We start from the raw sequence: 19830 nt of genomic DNA on the forward strand, positions 1-19830 counted from the left end.
GAAGCGCTGACATGGTTATAAGTAGAAGGTGAAAGCCAGTATTGGCTTAGGCAGCCAAGATGATTTAAGCAACGGTGGCTGCTGTGTAAGAGCACAAGAGCACGTGAACACCTTAAGTTTCGGCACCTTGTGGATTTATTGTTATTTTTCTTTGAATCCTATTAAACGTAACATAGAGGCTGCAATCTGAAAGATAAGGCACTTAAATCTACCCCGCTGCTGTTCCTTTAGACTCTGTGAAACTTGGCATCAAGGTCGCGAGTACACCTTCAGTTGCCGGCCGCTGTGTGTGTTGTCCTTAGGTTAGTTAGGTTTAAGTAGTTCTAAGTCTAGGGGTCTGATGACCTCAGACCTCAGATGTTAAGTCCAATAGTGCTTAGAGCCATTTTTGAACACTTTTAGTTGTGCACGTTTTAAGGAGCTTTGCGCATGCGCAACTAGCTTGATGTAATTGACTTACAGGCCAAATTCACGCGGATTTGGTAAACAACGTGCGCGGTTCACGATGTGCACAGCTAGTCCTGGCCACTCAGCTAGAAGTTTACGTCAGTACCACCAGGTGGTAGAACACAGTGGCAGACTTTTACCCCATTCGCTCTTCATAAATCTTGCTAGATAATAAGACACTCCTCAGATATGCTAATTCATTCACCATATACTGTAGCAAAATTATATCGGACATCAGTACTTGTTAAGTTGTACTAACAATAAATCTATTTTGTGGGTTTCTGAATGAGTTACAATACACTGAATTATGAATTTTATCATACAGTAATCCACTTGAGGCACTGCGAATCATATGGGCCTAAGGCACGTCACGGTCGATGTGAGGTTGTAGCATTTACTCATGCTTCTGGAATCTGTTGATCTTATTGTGAGTCAGGTTTATCTGTGCTGTAAGCGCGCACTGACCATATGAATATTTAGGAAAAGCTTTATTACTGATTTCTCTGATAGTCACTCAAATGTCGGATCAACGGCGGTGTGCTTTACACCCTTATGGATCTCAGCGTCTCGTTTGTATTCTAGTCAAGTGAGTATGCTGGTAGACATTACTACTCGAGTTTACAAACGGCACTATGTGTTTGGGAATGGTTGTTTACTGTGCGGAAATCGGGTTTCGTGTGCAGAGTAAACATGGCCAGTGCTAAATTTATTTTGAATTCTAACAGAAAAGTGAAACTGTAAGGACGGCCCGTGAGTTGCGCTTGGGTAGCTCAGTCGGTAGCGTACTTGCCTGCGAAAGGTAAAGGTCCCGAGTTCGAGTCTCAATTTCCACACAAGTTTGATCTGGTGGGAAGTTTCATATCAGCGCGTACTCCGTTGGAGAGTGAAAATTTGGCCCTGGGAACAGAAGAGTAAATTACCAGGAAAAGATAGCTGCAAAGGAACTACGGCATCCGATGACAGATCCTTTGATGGAGAGAGTGACGAAATCAAATAAGCGTGACTACAAGCGAACATTTAACAAGGAAGTTTACAGTTAGTGAAAGTTGTAGTGTGGGTGCAGAGTGAGATTATCTGACTTCCATCCCAGAAATAAATTCGTGAACTAGTACATCTATTACGGATCTTGCACATTTGTCCGAAAAATGGAAAAGCACGAAAACTCTCACTTATACAAAAATTCCAACTGGAGAGTTGTGAAAGCTTGCACATTATGTCGTTATTGCCATAAACTATATTTAATTGTGTACAAACAACAAAATTCCACAAAACAATTCTTTCTTTTGTCAGATAATCTATGCATCTTATTATTGTTATCATTTTTGGCAGTGGTTGTAGCTGTGTACACATATTATACAGCAGATGCTATTAATTTCACATTCTCAAATGTATCTGAATCTAAAAATTTGAGAACACTCGAAAATGCATACTCACGAGCCGCCACTGTCGTAAAGTTCAGGGTGACATCCTTATCTCTGAATCAATACAGGGTCAATGTGCTCAGACAGCTGTCCTCCATGTCTTCAACATCATGGGTCAATGTTCTCCGGAGACAACACTGTCCATTGGTCTCTACAAGCCATCCACTTAGCTTAGCCTTCTTGTCTCATATAAAAACAAGTCAGTTATAATTATTAATTATATGTCAGTCTTATCACTAACATTTATCGGTTAAGTAATGACATGTCATAATTTGTTACTCAATTATAATGATTCTTTATCAAAAAATACGGATATTCCTCTAACATTGCTCTTGTATTACTATCAGACTAACTTCTCACTTGTGTTCAGCACACTGTAGTGAAAGCATCAGCCAAAATAAGAAAAAAGTGAGAAAAACGGGTTTTTTCCTTCCAGTTTATTTCATCAGCTTTAAACTCATTTCCTATACAAATGACTTGTCTTTTTATACATTCATTTGCAGCACAACTGTTACGATTTTTTATATGCAATACAACTACGAATGTGGTTGGGTTTTGAGAACTGAAGGTATCATTTCGTAAATAATAACAAGGAAACAGAGTAACAAATTTTCTGCTTTATTCATCCGCAGTTTGTGTTTAATGTTGTTCACAACGGCATCGTTACTACAATAATAATATATTTTCACCACACAGGCAATTTACGTACAAGCTATAGCGTTTCCGAGGGTTAGCTCAACCTTAACTTCGATGATTAGCACTTTATGGGAAGTCATTTTCTTAACCTGTGGAACAATTTAATAACGCATGTAGCGCCAGCTGATTACCTCCTTCTTTACCTTCTATGGAGGCGCTTTTCGAATGGTATATTATGTCATAAGTTACGTCCTACAGATGCCACATTAGTTACAATTATGTGACTGGCGTTAGTTTAACGGCGCATTACTTGCTGCCAGCCATAAAACAGAGGAAAAGCCGCGCAGTGTAGCCGCGCGATCTGGGCGACTTGTCACGGTGCGCGCGGCTTCCTACGTCGGAGGTTCCAGTCCTTCCTCGGGCATGGGTGTGTGTGTTGTCCTTAGCGTAAGTTAGATTAAGTAGTGTGTAAGCCTAGGGACCGATGACTGGAGCAGTTTTGTGCCATAAGATCTTACCATGTATTTGCCGGCCGGTGTGGCCGTGCGGTTCTAGGTGCTGAAGCCTCTCACTCTGCACCCACACTACAACTTGCACTAACTGTAAACTTCCTTGTTAAATGTTCGCTTGTAGTCACGCTTATTTGGAGCCGCGTGACCGCTACGGTCGCAGGTTCGAATCCTGCCTCGGGCATGGATGTGTGTGATGTCCTTAGGTTAGTTAGGTTTAAGTAGTTCTAAGTTCTAGGGGACTGATGACCACAGATGTTAAGTCCCATAGTGCTCAGAGCCATTTGAACCATTTTTTTTTACCAAGAATTTTCAAAAAGAAGAAAAAAACGGAAGAAGAAAGCACGTGCTCTTCTAATCCTCCGAATGAGCGACTCTCGTATTGTGGCCAAGCCTGAGCTGCGGAGTTTGGTAAGGTGGCGCGCCCGTCACCAGACGTGTTGCTGGGCTGTTAATTAACATGTTACACTGGCAGACGTCTCTCTTCAACAGCCACCTCGCCGGCACTTTGACGCACTCGACACTAATGTCGGCAGCGAAACACAACTATGACAAAAATAAACAAAAAAAAAACAGTAACTCATTCAGGCGTGGTTTGCGCCACTTTGTTTCAACCGTACCAATTTACGAGGTGTGTTCCAATAACTACTGGAATTTTTCTGTTTTGGATAAAATTTTATTTATTAGTGTACATCAATATCATAATCTTCAAAATAGTTCACATTGGATGTCGCGGCGTCTTCAAAAGTTACGGGAATTTTTGAGGTAGTCAACCTAGTCCCTACTGTCCTCTAGACGGCGTTCCACCTACAACACTTTTACATAAAGAATTTCGTAAAAAATTATTATATGCCTTAACTTGCTGTAGCTCTTCTATATACATTTCATAAAATAACTTCCTACTTTATGTATCACCATAACTAGGAAACCGAAGGACGCCTCGAGAATTTTACTGGTTCAGTGGCCCTGAACACTGTGGGACTTAACATCTGAAGTCATCAGTCCCGTAGTACGTAGAACTACTTAAACCTGACTAACCTAAGGGCATCGCACACATCCATGCCCGAGGCAGGATTCGAACCCGCAACCGTAGCGGTCCCGCGGTTCCAGACTGAAGCGCCTAGAACCACTCGGCCACGCCTGTCGGCAAAATTTTACTTCCAACAGAGATACAAGAAGCGGGCGACAGATAAGAAACATTGACTATCCCTGTTCTAAGTCAACATTAGTAACTTCAAAACAGTCACCGTTAGAAATTATACAAGTATGAAAGAACGTTCCCACTCACCGTACACGTCTGCAACTCGACGTTTGGAATAACTTTTAGATGTTCCAACAATGCGTTTTTAATCTCGTCTACGCTTATAGAACGACGTCCTTAAAGGTTTTACATATTTCTCGGGGACAAGCAAATCACATGTGGTCATCTCTGGCGAATATGGAGGCTATGGCATTATTGCAACACTGTTTATCGCCAAAAATACACGAACAAGTAACGAAGTGTAGCAAGTGCATTATCATGCTGCAAAAGCCATAAATGGTTTCACCTCAAATATTGGTTTCTCCGTGAAACGGACGTGACAGTATAATTTTGGTTTGGTCACCACGTTGGTACGGGCATGGAGGGGCCCAATCTCTATTAAAACCTCTCCCTTCTCCCTCCAGCCTCTTACTACCACTGAACAAAATTTATTACTTAATGTAGTTGTTCTGCACGTATTTCTAACCCTCTTCATTTTAAAATAAATATTAATTTTATACCGTTGGAACAATATTTTTAATAATCTGCTGTACTTTATCCTCTGTACGCGGAAATTATTACTCCTAGAGAAAGGAATGAAGAGAACTTTTGCAGTAGAAAACTTAATATAGTTTAATATTGTACTGGGAAACATTTTAACTGGAAGCCGGAGGTTTTCGAGATATTCGAGAAAATCATAGCTCACCCCAAGGCTCATATCCCACTGGTCAGGATTTTTAGTATGTTCGGGACACTCTCTCTTACCATTGTGGAAAAATTTTAAAGTACACAATCGCTTCCCCCACTCGAACTTTTTTGGTCTCTGTTGCGTCTTTGTTGACTTCAGTTTGCTTCTCCTGAGCAACTTGCAATTCACCGTTTTCGTCTGAAAACAATAATTTTGGAAAAATTTTGCTCTCCTGCGTTTAGTACCCAAATATCCTAAGAAATTTCGTCACATGAGCCAACTGATAAGCCGAAACCGGTGACGAGTACTCTGATTGTGGTTCTTCAACATTTGTTCACTCTTCACACGATTTCATAGGCTGATAATATGGTGGGCCGTCCAGGATGATCATGTCCAGCGTCCTCACAGCCTTTCACCAAACGCTTTAACTTCAGACGGAAAATGCTATCCTATTTGCTACTTTGCAGTTTATCTTACTCTTCTCTCAACTATTCTAAATGTCAAGCGACGCAGAGTATTTCAATTGGGAAACCTTTCCGCATACAATCGTGCACAAGCTCTACTATTGATATCTATTTTGTCGCATATACTGATGAATTCGTTACTTGTGTAATGGTGCGTATCATATAACTACCCAGTTATGATGACAACAAAAGATTGAAAAATTCACGTAAATTATAACATACTAATGAGTACTTGTGATTCTTCTCGCAGTTCGAATCCTGCCTCGGGTATGGATGTGTGTGACGTCCTTAGGTTAGTTAGGTTTAAGTAGTTCTAAGTTCTAGGGGATTGATGACCTCAGAAGTTAAGTCCCATAGTGCTCAGAGCCATTTGAACTATTTTTTTTTGTTCTTCTCTGTACGGCTTGTTTACTTGTCTGTAAGGCACAAAACACTACACTAACAGAGTAACATGCAGATGACGTAAAAATAATAATAATGACGCTATACACAAGGTAATCGCTGCGGCGGTAAACAGTCCTACATAGAATGGATTCTCTAAGATTATCAGAATGTCTTTCAAGGACATTTTGCTGTTTCTCAAAGAAAGCAGTAGTCCGCTTTGAAGAAATTGCCGGCCGCGGTGGTCTCGCGGTTCTAGGCGCGCAGTCCGGAACCGTGCGTCTGCTACGGTCGCAGGTTCGAATCCTGCCTCGGGCATGGATGTGTGTGATGTCCTTAGGTTAGTTAGGCTTAATTAGTTCTAAGTTCTAGGGGACTAATGACCACAGCAGTTGAGTCACATAGTGCTCTGAGCCATTTGAACTATTTTTTTTTGTTCTTCTCTGTACGGCTTGTTTACTTGTCTGTAAGGCACAAAACACTACACTAACGGAGTAACATGCAGATGACGTAAAAATAATAATAATGACGCTATACACAAGGTAATTGCTGCGGCGGTAAACAGTCCTACATAGAATGGATTCTCTAAGATTATCAGAATGTCTTTCAAGGACATTTTGCTGTTTCTCAAAGAAAGCAGTAGTCCGCCGGCCGCGGTGGTCTCGCGGTTCTAGGCGCGCAGTCCGGAACCGTGCGTCTGCTACGGTCGCAGGTTCGAATCCTGCCTCGGGCATGGATGTGTGTGATGTCCTTAGGTTAGTTAGGCTTAATTAGTTCTAAGTTCTAGGGGACTAATGACCACAGCAGTTGAGTCCCATAGTGCTCAGAGCCATGTGAACCATTTTTTTTTTTTTTTGAAGAAATTGTAGAACGTGCTTTCATAGTTACACGGGGGTCTTCAGAAAGAAATGCCTCCAATATTTTTTTTTTAGTTTTGAAGAAAAGAGAATGCCACATACATAGAATACCAACTACAACAACCAGATACACCATCTTTGTCTACAGCTTCTATCCACAAGAAACAAGAACTGTGCAGTAACTCAGCCATGTTCAAGAAAATGAGTCAGTCTTGTCTCCAATCACCATAATCGCCAAAACCTACTCACCTTCCACACTGAAGCGCTGCTACAGGATTAGGTGCAATTCTTTTTCCTTTTTTGTTGTGGTCGGACATTTTTTTCGGTACCCTGCGGGCCCAAATATCAGAATAGTCCCGCTGTACAGTAACAGCCATAACACTCACTTTACAGAAGGGTAACGGCAAAATTCATCTGTTGTGACCTTGCGGTCGTCACGCTCACAGGTGATTCGGTTGATGTGACGGATGCGTGACGTCACTGCAATGTCTGTCCGGCCGCTCCTCGTTGCATCAGCCGACTATGTTTGCCCTTCAGCTTCTCTACAGAGATGGACCCACGGTCTCTCACTGCCGACGTCCACACACCTTATTCAGCCTTTAACGAATGCGGTTGGACATTTCACCTTCTGCAGTAACGAATTCCGTCACAGTACACTGCCTTATACGTACTTCAAAGTTGGCCATTTTCGAAACTTATACACTGGTGTCGTCTTTGATGTAGGACGCTGTTACTGAAGCAGAGTGTAGAAGAGGCTTTGCGGAAGTGCACCGAATTCGTGATTAGTACTATATCAACTTAATAAAAGAAAAAAAGTAGAAAAGATTATATTTTTGACTGACACTCTTAGTACACTTCTATGTGAATTCGTGTCATTCGATAATTTTGTAGTCCGGGAATGGTGCCAGCCACGAATTTCAGGTGACTTCTTTATCCTGTAAAGTGCTAGCTACAAACTGAGCTCGACGTTGACGATGGTTATCGGACACAGAACTACAAGATGGAAGATTTGCCTCTTCTGAATTCCCCGATCGTTTGTCCAACGTAAACTGGAATTCCGTGTCATGCCATTAATGAGTCAAACGCAGTGAACGTAAGTACGTAGAGATAATCTCGGCGAAGACGAAAGCTGATAGTTTGAACTGACACTATCAGTCCTGCTGCTGTCGTTAAGATTCGCTGCAGATGAGTTGTATATTGCCGCCGACTTTCAGTGGACTCCACAAAAAGATAATAGCTGTCTCTCTCTCTGCGGTTGCTCGTGAACGAATTTGCTCTTGTCTGTTTCGAGTACCACTTGGTTCCACTCTCCTGAAATTATACAGCGGCCAAGAAACATTTGATACTTCCAGCTGTCGCCGACCACCTGCTACCCTAACAACTGCTCGGCATGCCCCTAATTATTGTATATCACTTTGGTCAGAGCTTAGAAGTGAAAGCAGGCACTAATGCTGACTGCTAGTGGGGTTCCAGTACCTGAACTCTCCTTCCCATGCCGGGCCGTCTTTAAATTCCTACTCATGCACTCAGCAAAGGACGGTTGAGGGTAGTAAAGAGTAATAGTAACATTCCCAACACCATGATCGAAACAAAATCTTCGGAATACCCATGATGCTTCTAGGGGCCTCGGCGGTCCAAAGACGGCAAAGAATTTATACAGATCGGCCACTAGTGACCCCGCGACTGGAAATTAACCAGCTAAAACGGGAAAACCCGTCCACAACCACAGCCACCAAGATGCAATGGTTTCCCTACCCCCCCCCCCCCCCCATCCCCCAAAGTGCTATACGTGGAAGGAGTCGTATGTAGTCCACAAATAGACGATTCGTGGGTCTGCTATCATGTGTAGATTCGAGAAGATCCTTGCATGAGTTAGATTTGGGTTTCTCTTGTTTGAATAACTGATTCCCCCCCCCCCCCCCCCCCCGGACATACACACACACACACACACACACACTAACGGATGTATTTCCTTACACATAGTTGCCCAAACCACATGTTTTCTAATTGTGGCCAAGGTCTTAGGGCAACCGGTGCTGGTACTGCACACGCCAAAAATGCTTGCGCTCCAACTCATGTCTGGTCCTGAGTGAATGCTTCAGTTGAATATGTTATCAGTCTGATGCAAGATCAAACATAATTTGTTTAGTTTTTTAGTCCACCTGTAATAGCGAAAAGTTCCAGAAACATTTCCGCAAACAGCTCGTCGCTGCGTCAAGATCAGAACAGTTTACTCTCGAGGGTTTCCTCGCCCCACAGCAGCTACCGGCGACATGCCATGCGCCTCCTGCCGTCAACGTTAGATGCCTTTCTTATATGAAGTTCTCGTATGTATCTCGTAGCTACGATTTTCAGTTTGCATGACTGATACTTATGAACGTTGTTCATCAGTGGTAAAATATAGTCGCAAGTGGGAAAAGGTCTAACAAACGCTACACGTTGTTCGCTTTGGATTTAGTAGAGGAATTAAGGAAGCAGAGGCAGCTTTGAACCTTTCTATTCTGTGTGAGGCGAGCGCTATTGGGCGAGAAAAGGTCAGAAAATGATTTTTTGCAACAAGAAAGATCGTTCTGGCACGAATGATTTTACAAATTCATGGAGCCTCGATTACAGACATGTGCGATGAAGTGCTATCATTGAAGCGTCGTGCAACTTTTACGTTCAGTAGACATCGTTCAAAAATCGGGAGCAATAGTACTGCATGCTCTAATTTAAAACAAACAAAAAATCAAAGAGGTAACTATTACTGCATTTTTGCTTGATGGTCATCAGTTGTTTCACTGAGAATTCCAATGCAGTATTTCTACAGGGCTCTAGTTATGATGTCTTTATATTAACTTCTGAAGAAGAAATTACGGCTGAGCCCTAAGGGGCAGTGTTAACATAATATTTTGCCTCCGTCGGCTGAAAAAGAGTGTTGTGCATTATGTAAACCTCGCTGGGGAAATTAGACTGCAGCTAATATATTCTGCCAACAACCACTACACATTTCGGTCCCTGTGTAAGAGAAACGACCAAAAATCATCATGTGTTAGTACTAGACAATAATGCATTTTGCCAATTCTCTAACAAATTTATCCAGGAGCCTGAAAAGTCTTACCCCACGCACTTATTTTTCTGATCTCAAACCCTCAAATGTTTATCTGCAAGCTCCATATCGAAAAACAGTCAAGAAAATTCCTGTCTGAACAAAACTATTCTTCAAACCTGGTTTCACGAGATATTCAAATGAGATCCCGTAGGTTTCTACTAGCGTGACGTCGGTAAACTACATGAGCATTTTCAGACTGTTTTAAATAATATGGGATAGTATACTGTAGATAATTTGTCTCCGATGTTTGCTGTTGTGTTCAATGGAATACTGGTCAGTTCTGTTAATATATGCACTTTCCTAATTCAAATGAAATTTAAAGTACTACAAAATCTTTGTGATGGAAGCCCATCTGAAAATAATATCAAGCATCTGTAACAGGAGCGTACCGATATCAACACGAATTAATAAGATGTTACTAATTCTGGACTTCAGAACGGACTGTATTTAGTTTTTGTCCTGCACCACAATGAAATAGTATGAAAATGTGGCATTTCATAAATAAAATTTCCTTGTTGTATTTCGATGTGACTGACTGTAGCTCTGTCGTGAAATGGTTAAAAACGTACTCATCAGTGAGAATGAAACTGGGGACCAAAGCAGCCCCCCTTTTACAAGTGAAGACATTTCCTCACAGCTAACGGATTACTGAAACATTGTGCTCTCCCTTATTCTCCAGTGCCGACTAGGACAGATAAACTCGCAGTTTGAAAGACGAGATGAAGTAAAATTTCAATGTAGAATGACTTTCCCGGACTCAGAAAAGCAAACTGACAACTTTATTTCACACCTCATGTGAAAATCACTCATATTATTTTATGGGAATAATACGAATATGTCAAGTGAATATTATAGGCTAATTCTGTGTCACTCAGGATGTAACTCATAGGTCACAGGGTTGCAAAACATATCCTGCGTTGTTCCCAACCTTCGGTTATACTTCTAGCAGGAAAAACACCACCTTTGAGAGGTCTAGGAAGTGACTACAGTTTTTGTCTCAAAGATATGGTGGCCGGGGGCCAAAATACCCGACGTATATGTCCATGAGCCTTATTTGCATTTCTGTAACCATGTTTAGGAACTACGGCGTCATCACTAATAATACTCACATTCGCTGACTGCGAACTAAACAACACAAATCATTAACTGCCACAATTTTGTTTTTCTGTCTTAAGCGTACTGAAACTAACAACCCCCATCACTAGGCATGATTCACATTACAGGACATCTCTAGTAGTTATACTGTAAACGTTATGAGTAGGCAAAACACCTTTTTTTGTAACAATAGACTCTGAAAATACTTTTCTTGAGTTCGACGTCAATGGCACACAAATGAAGAGACAACAACACAGCATCGATCGCAAAAAGTAACATCAACAGGAAAATTTCGTAAGGTACAAATAACATGAAATTCCAAATCAAGAAAGGCTACTATGCAGAAAACCATAAGAAACGCCAGGAAATGCAGGTTCAAAATTCTTCTGAAGATTAAACTGGCGAATATATGCACCGCAACTTCGATTCCAACGTGTGCTAACGCGAAAGGAGAAGCAGTTAGCACAAAGTGGTACAAGGAACACAAAACACTGACAGTAATGTCTAGAATAAGTCATCTGTGAGTAAAACTGTCATTTAATTGGTGAAATACTAAAAGAAAAACGCGTTTCACCTATTCGTTATGATTAAAATGCATCTGTTGCTTGTGCCATGCCAATAAAAGAAAAAAGCCCTTATGTGAGAGACCTTCCAAACGTTCAATATGTTGAAGGCAGAGAGAACTCGCAATAACAGGTTCACCAAGATGGGCGGGGCGCTGACATTATATGCCTCGCTTGATTTAGCCACTGTTTTAATATTAACGACGCCTCTAGCCTACCACAGTAGTTGTATGCGAGTCATCGAGATCTACTGTGGCTGCACAGTTGGGCAGACGGCTCTAGAATCTGCAGAGCCTAACCTTATGCTGCTTAATCATAAATACAAACTACCTCTACCTAAGATGATGATGTTTGTTGTTGTGGTCTTCAGTCCTGAGACTTGTTTGATGCAGCTCTCCATGCCACTCTATGCTGTGCAAGCTTCTTCATCTCCCAGTACTTACTGCAACCTACATCCTTCTGAATCTGCTTAGTGTTATTCATCTCTTGGTCTCCATCTACGATGTTTACCCTCCATGCTGCCCTCCAATGCTAAATTTGTGATGCCTTGTTGCCTCAGAACATGCCCTACCAACCGGTCCCTTCTTTTTGTCCAGTTGTGCCACAAACTCCTCTTCTCCCCTATTCTATTCAGTACCTCCTCATTAGTTATGTGATCTACCATTCTAATCTTCAGCATTCTTCTGTAGCACCGCATTTCGAAAGCTTCTGTTCTCATCTCGTCCAAACTATTAATCGTCCATATTTCACTTCCATACATGGTTACACTCCATACAAAACCATAGACACCTAAGATGATAGGCCATACTTCAATCCGTAAAATAATTGCTCAGCAGTGGGTGAATAGCATCAGTTTTGCAGTTTTCCAGCAGTTACTGTGGTGCAGTTTCATGTGATACACTTTATATATGTCAGTTGTTGACGCACGAATTAGGCTTGCCAAATTTCATTTGCTTTTTGCCACTCCGGAAGAGATTTGTTGTGAAGTTATATTGTTGCATTGCTTAATCTGACATTACGTCCAAATCAATTATTCCACAGACTCCTTGTTCCTAAACTTAGCAAGCTTGGCAGCGATTAAGAAGTACGTTTTCCACAAAGCAATTGACGAGAGACATAATTTTCCCGTTAGATAACCTTCTTGCAGTTCTGAAGTTGAAATTTCCAACCCATGTTACATATTACGCACAAATCTTTAAGAAAGGTCGCACAACATCAGCAGAAACTTCTTTGGTCTGCTCATGATGGAGAAGTGAATTACTACAACATATTGATGTGCAAGATGAAGTTAGTCATGTATGAACTGCTCCATTTCATGCATTCAAGATTGTGCCTGTTCCGCTTGAAAGGTGATCTTCATAGACACACGGCGGTAAGATAACGCCATTGCATGGAAGAACTTGAAGGAAGGTAGCGACGTAGTACCGCTCGCTAACGTATAAACAAAAACACCTCAACGAAGCGCTGCTCGGTGTGCAGAGCAAGTCGCCTCGTGTCACAGCTACGAGCCGACTATCACTAGACCACGAGCTGCAGACACTGCTCCCTTTGAAACTGGACGAATGGACAGTTGCGAGAGAAGAGAGACAATGTGGATATTACGAGCTTGGTGGCGGTATTGTAGTTGTAAAGGGACTTGTCATCTGAATGTTATAACAGTTAAACTTTACAAAGTATCGAGTTGAAAGAGTTGGTAACGAAGACTTGATCTATGAAGGAAACATAGAGACAAATATAATATAGTCAGGAACAAGAAACTTCAAGACATTTAAAGTGCATGGTGCAGAAGAGATGGTGCATGTCCATTTTCTGTAGGTGACCATTATATTCGGCTGTCCCAGTAAGTGAGGTTGACCAGCGCACCAAAGTAGGCGCTACCTAGACATCCTGGACGGTACCCTTGAGCATAGTTTTCATTTCTTCTCGAGTCAGTATCATCGGTCTGCGGCCATGGTGCCTGAGCTAGTCTACAGCCCCCACAGTGGATGTGGCCTGATCGGGATCTACATTGACTAGACAGATCGACATAGTAAGAAGCTCTTTGACGAACTTAGTCTCGTGCTCAGACAAATAACAAATCATAGTGGCCCAAAACCAAGACTTATACTACAGACCTATAAAGTTTAACAACATCTGGTTTATTGTAAGGAAAGCCACCCGTTGCATAAACGAAGGTTACGTAGGCATACTATGACCACCAGCTTAATAGCGTGTTGCTCCCTCTTCGGAATGGAATACAGCAGCGATGCTTCGTGGTATGGATTCGACTTGGCTTCGGTAGGCTTCTGACGGTATGTCAACACATTGGTCACACAATTCCCGTAACTTACGGACCCGTGGGCACGGAGATGGTGCCCGATTACAAGCCATATGTATTCCATCGAGTTCAGGTCAAAGAATGTGATGGCCAAGACATCATCGAGGGTTCGCCATAGCATGGTTCTGGCCATGTGGCACGGACAGTTATTCTGCTGGAAGATTCCATTTCTGCCAGGAAGACACTATGCCTGCAGGGATGCACGAATTAAGCAATCATTTTCATGTAATCCACAGCTGTCGTGGTGCCTCCAATTACCGCCCAAGGCCCTATGGAAGCTTAGACGAACATCCCCCATAGCATAATGCTGCCCCAACGGCCTGCGTCCATCAAGCGTAGCACATGTTAATAGCAGTCATTTACCTGGATGACGGCGTATACGGACACGACGACCACCGACAAGGTGTAACAAGATACGTGATTGTCCCATCAGGCAACTTGGTTCCATTAAAGCAGAATCCAATCATAATGATCCTGGGTCCTCTGCAGTAGTAATTGACGATGTCGTTGGGTCACCAAGGGAACACGATGAACATGCTCAGCTACGCGTGCTGTACAATGTACTGCGAAACACTTGTACCTGCACCAGCAGTGGTATTATCTGCCACGCATCGCCGCCTGTCCAGCTTTACAAGGTGGACAAACCTCTCAACTGCACGTCCTGTGATGAGGCACGGACTTACGACTTCATATTGCCCAGTCGCCGTTCCACTGTCCTTCGGCCACTTTCCATAGACGCTCACGAGAGCAGCACACAAACAGCGCACCAGCTTCGCCATTTCCGAGAAGTTCATTCACAGGCGCTGGACCGTGACAATTTGCCCTACATCAAAACCACCTGCGTCAGTAAATTTTCCCATTCGCGGCGATTATAACCGCCCGTTCCTTTCTGCTCCGTCAAAATACTTTTCCTAACGTGTCACGTGCCAGCAATACCGCCAGATGGCCTTCACTATCGCGGTGGGCAGCGGCCATAATTTTTTGACTGATCAATGTCCATCGTTGTGTTCCCGAAACGCAGGTAGTCGCCCTGAAGAAAGCTGCTTGCTACGGCAGTGGGAATGTTGGTTTCCATTGTAAGTCGTCACTCCGTCACACTTTGAGAGTTGTTTGATTGATACGAATTTGTCTTCTTTGTCTATTTTCCTTCTTTTTCAGCCGAACGTGTGACACTCTGTGCATCTTTTATGGCTTTGGCGTTTTTTTACCAAACCGTGGCGTTTAGTCGTTTGTCCTTACAGGAAATTCGAGAGAGTTTTGATGCTTCCCTTGATTTTCTTCATATTTCTTGGTCGGTATCTACATAAGTCTTCCCTTCGCGACTTATCAGTTTGGTAATATGGGTCCCAATACATTTCGTTTTTTATATTATCATTATGTTACATGTTTTCCACAGTACGCATTGCACCGTTTCTTCTAGAATGCTCTTACTTTAGCGGCCACCAATGAAAAACTAAATTCGTTCCAAACGGTAGTCCTCCCATCTCGCCCACCAGCCCCAACCATCTGAAATACTCTTTATACACCGTATTCATTTTTAGGTATTTATAGTTATATTTTTGCTGAGATTTTCTGAAACTTTCCTACAAAATGAGCTGCCTAACATATTAAAACAATGTGCCGGTATAAGATTTAAATACAGACCATTAATATTGCGTCAGCTTTCTACATAGATGAATCATTCCAGTGTTCCTAACATTATGACGCAAAGATTAAGCCTGCCTGTGTTTCTAGTACACTGGCACTATCTGCATAAAGACCCTAAAAAACCCCTTTCTCGCTTCCTGGCGCTGTCCTGCTATCGTTATCGAAACTGAATACGTCGCTGGTGTTAGATGTCTGTGGCTCGATGCCTTCCCTGCCGCCACCATATCTAAGAGGAGAAACACAAACTACACTATCCGACGAGCAGTGTGAATTTAATCATGCGTACTTTAGTGGCGTAACTATTTATATGTAATTTTTCTGAATAAAGAATGTGGAACGATCGCAGCGTTCATTTAAGCAGCCATGAAGAACATTCGAAATCCTGTGTTAAAGGATAAATGAGAGACCGAACAAGCGCCCCAGATTGCAGTTCGTTAAAATTCCCGGAGTATAAAGTGACCAGTAAGTACATAGACTATTGGAAGGTTTTCTATGCCAATGAACCATTTAAGCTGGTCCACAGTCTTTAAAACGTACAATGAACCATGATTTTCATTTATTTACATTAATTATGTTGTTATTTAACGTTGTCGAAGAGGGAGACAAGTGACCTTGACAGGATCTTTATCCACATATATTTTCATTAATTACTCTCTCGTGCTTCTAAAGAAACGACTCGGCTTTTATTGAATTCATAATTGGACATTAACATGCTCTTTAATGCAGCTAAATATTATTTAAAACCATCTTTATAGTGTTTTGTGTTATTTCCTTACTTTTCAAATAAGGATATTTTCTATAAAACAGAAGGCATAGGAGAAGGGACGAACCGTCTAGAAACTGAGAATATGTCAAGGGACGCGTAACCCACGGAACATTTTTGTCCTACATAGTTATCCTACCGTCTGTTATTTAAAAATAAACAGTATTTATAGCAAAACTGAAATATTCAATATTTAGTTCGTTTTATTCGAAAATCTTTTATTTGTAATGTTAAATAGAGCTATGTTGCAGTAAAACAAAAAAAATACAGATTGGTCAAATAGCGCTAGAAAACGTAATTTCCTCAATGAAAAGGTAACATAAAAACCACAAAACAAAAATATACCAAACATCGCTTGAATACATCGTCAAAACAAATTTCTGTTATTCATACACAAATTTCGCATTTATCAATGACAATAGGAAACCCTCGCCTCTGATCATGAAGAACGGTATTGAGTACGAAATAACAAGAATAATTATACATATTTTTATGTTTGTACATGTAAACTGCACTTGCACCAAAATTAGCTGATTTGATTACATAAATGCGCAGAAGTTACCTGATCAACTAATTTTATTGCTTATCAAATGTAATTTATATTTTGTGAGGACTTATAACACACAATGAACTAACACTGTACGACATGTGGTTCCAATTATGTCCAAAACAAACAATCAAAAAACGAGTTGTTGGCTTTCAGTTTCTCTCTCTCGCATTCATTTATGTTTCTTTCACCTCAATACTATCAATGCTACTCGTAATCTTGCCATGTACTTCATCATTTATTTATTGCACAAAAGCGACTGAACCATAGTTTTGGTAGAGGCCAACTCTATGTGCGCGACTAGACATTACTGCCTGACCGTTCACTCGTCCGTTGACGCTACAACGCTAACGCTGGAATTTACTATTGATTTAACCTGTTTAATCAAACTGTTGCAGTGAGTGCAACGGACTTCCCAGCGCCGTGTTACAGTGATATTGTTGTAAGGACTCTGCGTGTGTCCTCAGAATTTTAAAATTGGGCTTTCAAGGAGAAAATCAACATTGACGATAACTGGAGTATCTGATGGAGGTATTGCTAATGATGTAGTACTCTGTGGCCAAGCGGGTTAGCCGCGTGGTCTCGGGCGCCTGACCACGGTTCGCACGGCAGCCCCCGTCGGAGGTTCGACTCATCCTTCGGGCATGGGTGTATGAGTTGTCCTTATCGTAAGTTAGTTTAATTTAGATTCAGTAGTGTGTAAGCCTAGGGACCGATGACCTCAGCAGTCTGCTCCCATAGGAAATTACCATAAATTTCCGAAAAGTACACTGTGACACTAATTCACATAATAATAAGGGTTTGTAATAATAATAAACATAACCACCACACATTCGTTCAAGCTAACTACTATGCTAATCACCAACTTAGAAAAGTAAATATTGTTGCATATGACTTCGTACACAAGAGAGGTGGGCTAAAGAATGATTCGGCAACTGTCGTCGCAGAAACGCTGAACGGGAGCAGAAATGATTAGCGAACAAGATAAGACAGTAAACAAAATATTTACTTTGTAACACCCCACCCGTCACTTAGCTGGTTTTGGCGTGTGTTCACCCCAACTAATTGACTAACAGATCAACAGAGAGTGCAAAAACTGCCGCAATATCGGATAACGCAAAAAAGTAATATGGCCCTGTGACTCCTGATTGAACTGCGGTGGCAGTGTTGACATTAATTTATTCTGAATTGATCACTTTTAATTAAAAAGGGTTGCACACTGATGTTTCATTCAGTTATTGAACACCAGATGCAAATGTAGGACAATAAAATTAATTACGAAAGTGACTTTGGATTTCAACTACTTGGTTGAAAACAGATGCAGTCGATTAGCACGAAGTTATTTTAACTCAAGACCTTCAATCATGACATTACAAGACTCTCCTATCACGCAGTGGTAATAAATTGCGTTTGCGTGGAGTAAAGCGCGATAGTCAAAAGAAATTCCTATCGACTGATCCAGGTGTAATGCGAAGTGCGAGAAGAATTATACAATACACAACCCATGAAACCCTCATGGAAACTTTGCCGATGTGATCCAACAAATTAATCAGTGGCCAGAGCGGGCACAATATCACCGAATACAGCGTGGCAGAGCGGCATCATTGTGTGGACGTCGGCCGACCTCATAGTGCTGCAAGGCTACACTCATCTATTCACTCCTAGCTATCTTGCCCAGTACATAGCTGAACCAAAACTTCCTATATCCAAGCTCAATCGTTCCCTTTGTTAAGTCCTAAACTGCAGAGATGCTCACTCTTTATCAGGCAAGCTGAGTCAAGAACGCCACGTCCGCACTCTAGTAGGCAAGCTGGGAATGGAAGACCTCTATGGAGACTTCTCACAGTCTGCTCTTCGCCTCGGTTTCCCCTCCAGCAAAATCACTTACGCCATTTGCAGCACAAGTCATGTTAATTATGCGTCGCTTCCCAGCGCCGACCAATACCTGCTGTGGGAAGTGAACAAATTCCCACAAAATTTCCATTTCTCTCAACTTCTGCTATTTCGCTCCTTCCAGGCCACCATTCACGGTTAGCATCTGCACAAACACCAATTTTTCCGGAATTGTGACTCCCAGGAGAGTACTTCAAATTCCTTGGTCCTACATTCCCATCAGAGGCCGGTGTATTTCATGCTGTTGCTCTTCACCTGATTTACTTCAGGCTCTGTGGACCGTGAATTCACCGTGAAGTTGCTATAGTCAAGAACACGCATATTTTGACCTCTGTTGACTGCTCCACTGTAGCTTTGCGCGGCTTTCTCGCATGTTTCACAGAAAACAGGAATACAGACATTTATCAACAGGCATAAAGTTCTCTGTCTGTTTCCTGGTACAGCAGCATGGAGTCGGGATCAACCACCCACTCACTGTCACTCATCTTAAGGCGGCTGGAGGCCGCGCCGTGTTACCGCTTTCGCAGAGCTTGAACCTCCCTAAGCTGCCTATTGTCGCTTCCCTTAGCCGCTCCCCCGGCGGCCACGGTCAATTCTGAATACTTCCCTGGGGTAAACTAGCCTCCAGTAAATTGGCGCGTTTCCACAAAGTTTTCATGTCGTGTGAATTACTTTAAAGCCATCACCCGACATTAATTATTCCAATACGTCCATACTATACCCTCTACAAGATGTATTGTGCCTTGTCAGTCATTTTTGTTCAGCTCTACTGTTCGCTCAACGTGAATTAGGTGACCTTTAATGAATGACTTCATGTAAGGAGCGTAGTTCTTGCAATCTTACAACTTAACTTGTATTTCTCCTGTTGTACGAAGACTCGTTACAAATAGTGCCGCAGGAAGTTGAGTCCAGCTCTCGATGTCAACAGAGATAAGCTCTCTGCGCTGATGCGCGAAATACAGAGTTGGAGCAGCAACTAGGCGGCATCTGGGTAGCGTAACATTGAGAAGAGGCGGGTGGGATGTGTGGCTGCCGCAAGTTGTCTTATATTGTGGCGGCAGAGGGCTTTCATGGCGCAGAACTGCTGGAGGCGTGGCTCAGTTTGCGTGCACCATTGGATCCCCCATAGAGTATAAATATCTATGGAGTGAGCATTAGAATTTCCGCATTTTTCCGCCATTTTACACTTTAAATCACCGTTTTATCGCCTGTTTTTCTTGTTTCTTTTCTTTTTAAAAGTCTGTAGGCTGTAGAGCAGCGTACTAAGCTGT

General features: G+C 42.1%; 1 long non-coding RNA gene across 1 annotated transcript in view; it reads right to left on the reverse strand.

Annotated features, from left to right (window-relative positions):
- The window catches only part of LOC126336198 (uncharacterized), a 65492-nt gene that overhangs the window by 29973 nt on the left and 15689 nt on the right, over window positions 1-19830 (reverse strand). The gene's annotated exons all lie outside the window — the stretch shown is intronic.

The sequence above is a fragment of the Schistocerca gregaria genome, chromosome 2 (genome assembly GCF_023897955.1).
Source record: "Schistocerca gregaria isolate iqSchGreg1 chromosome 2, iqSchGreg1.2, whole genome shotgun sequence".
NCBI classification, from domain to species: domain Eukaryota; kingdom Metazoa; phylum Arthropoda; class Insecta; order Orthoptera; family Acrididae; genus Schistocerca; species Schistocerca gregaria.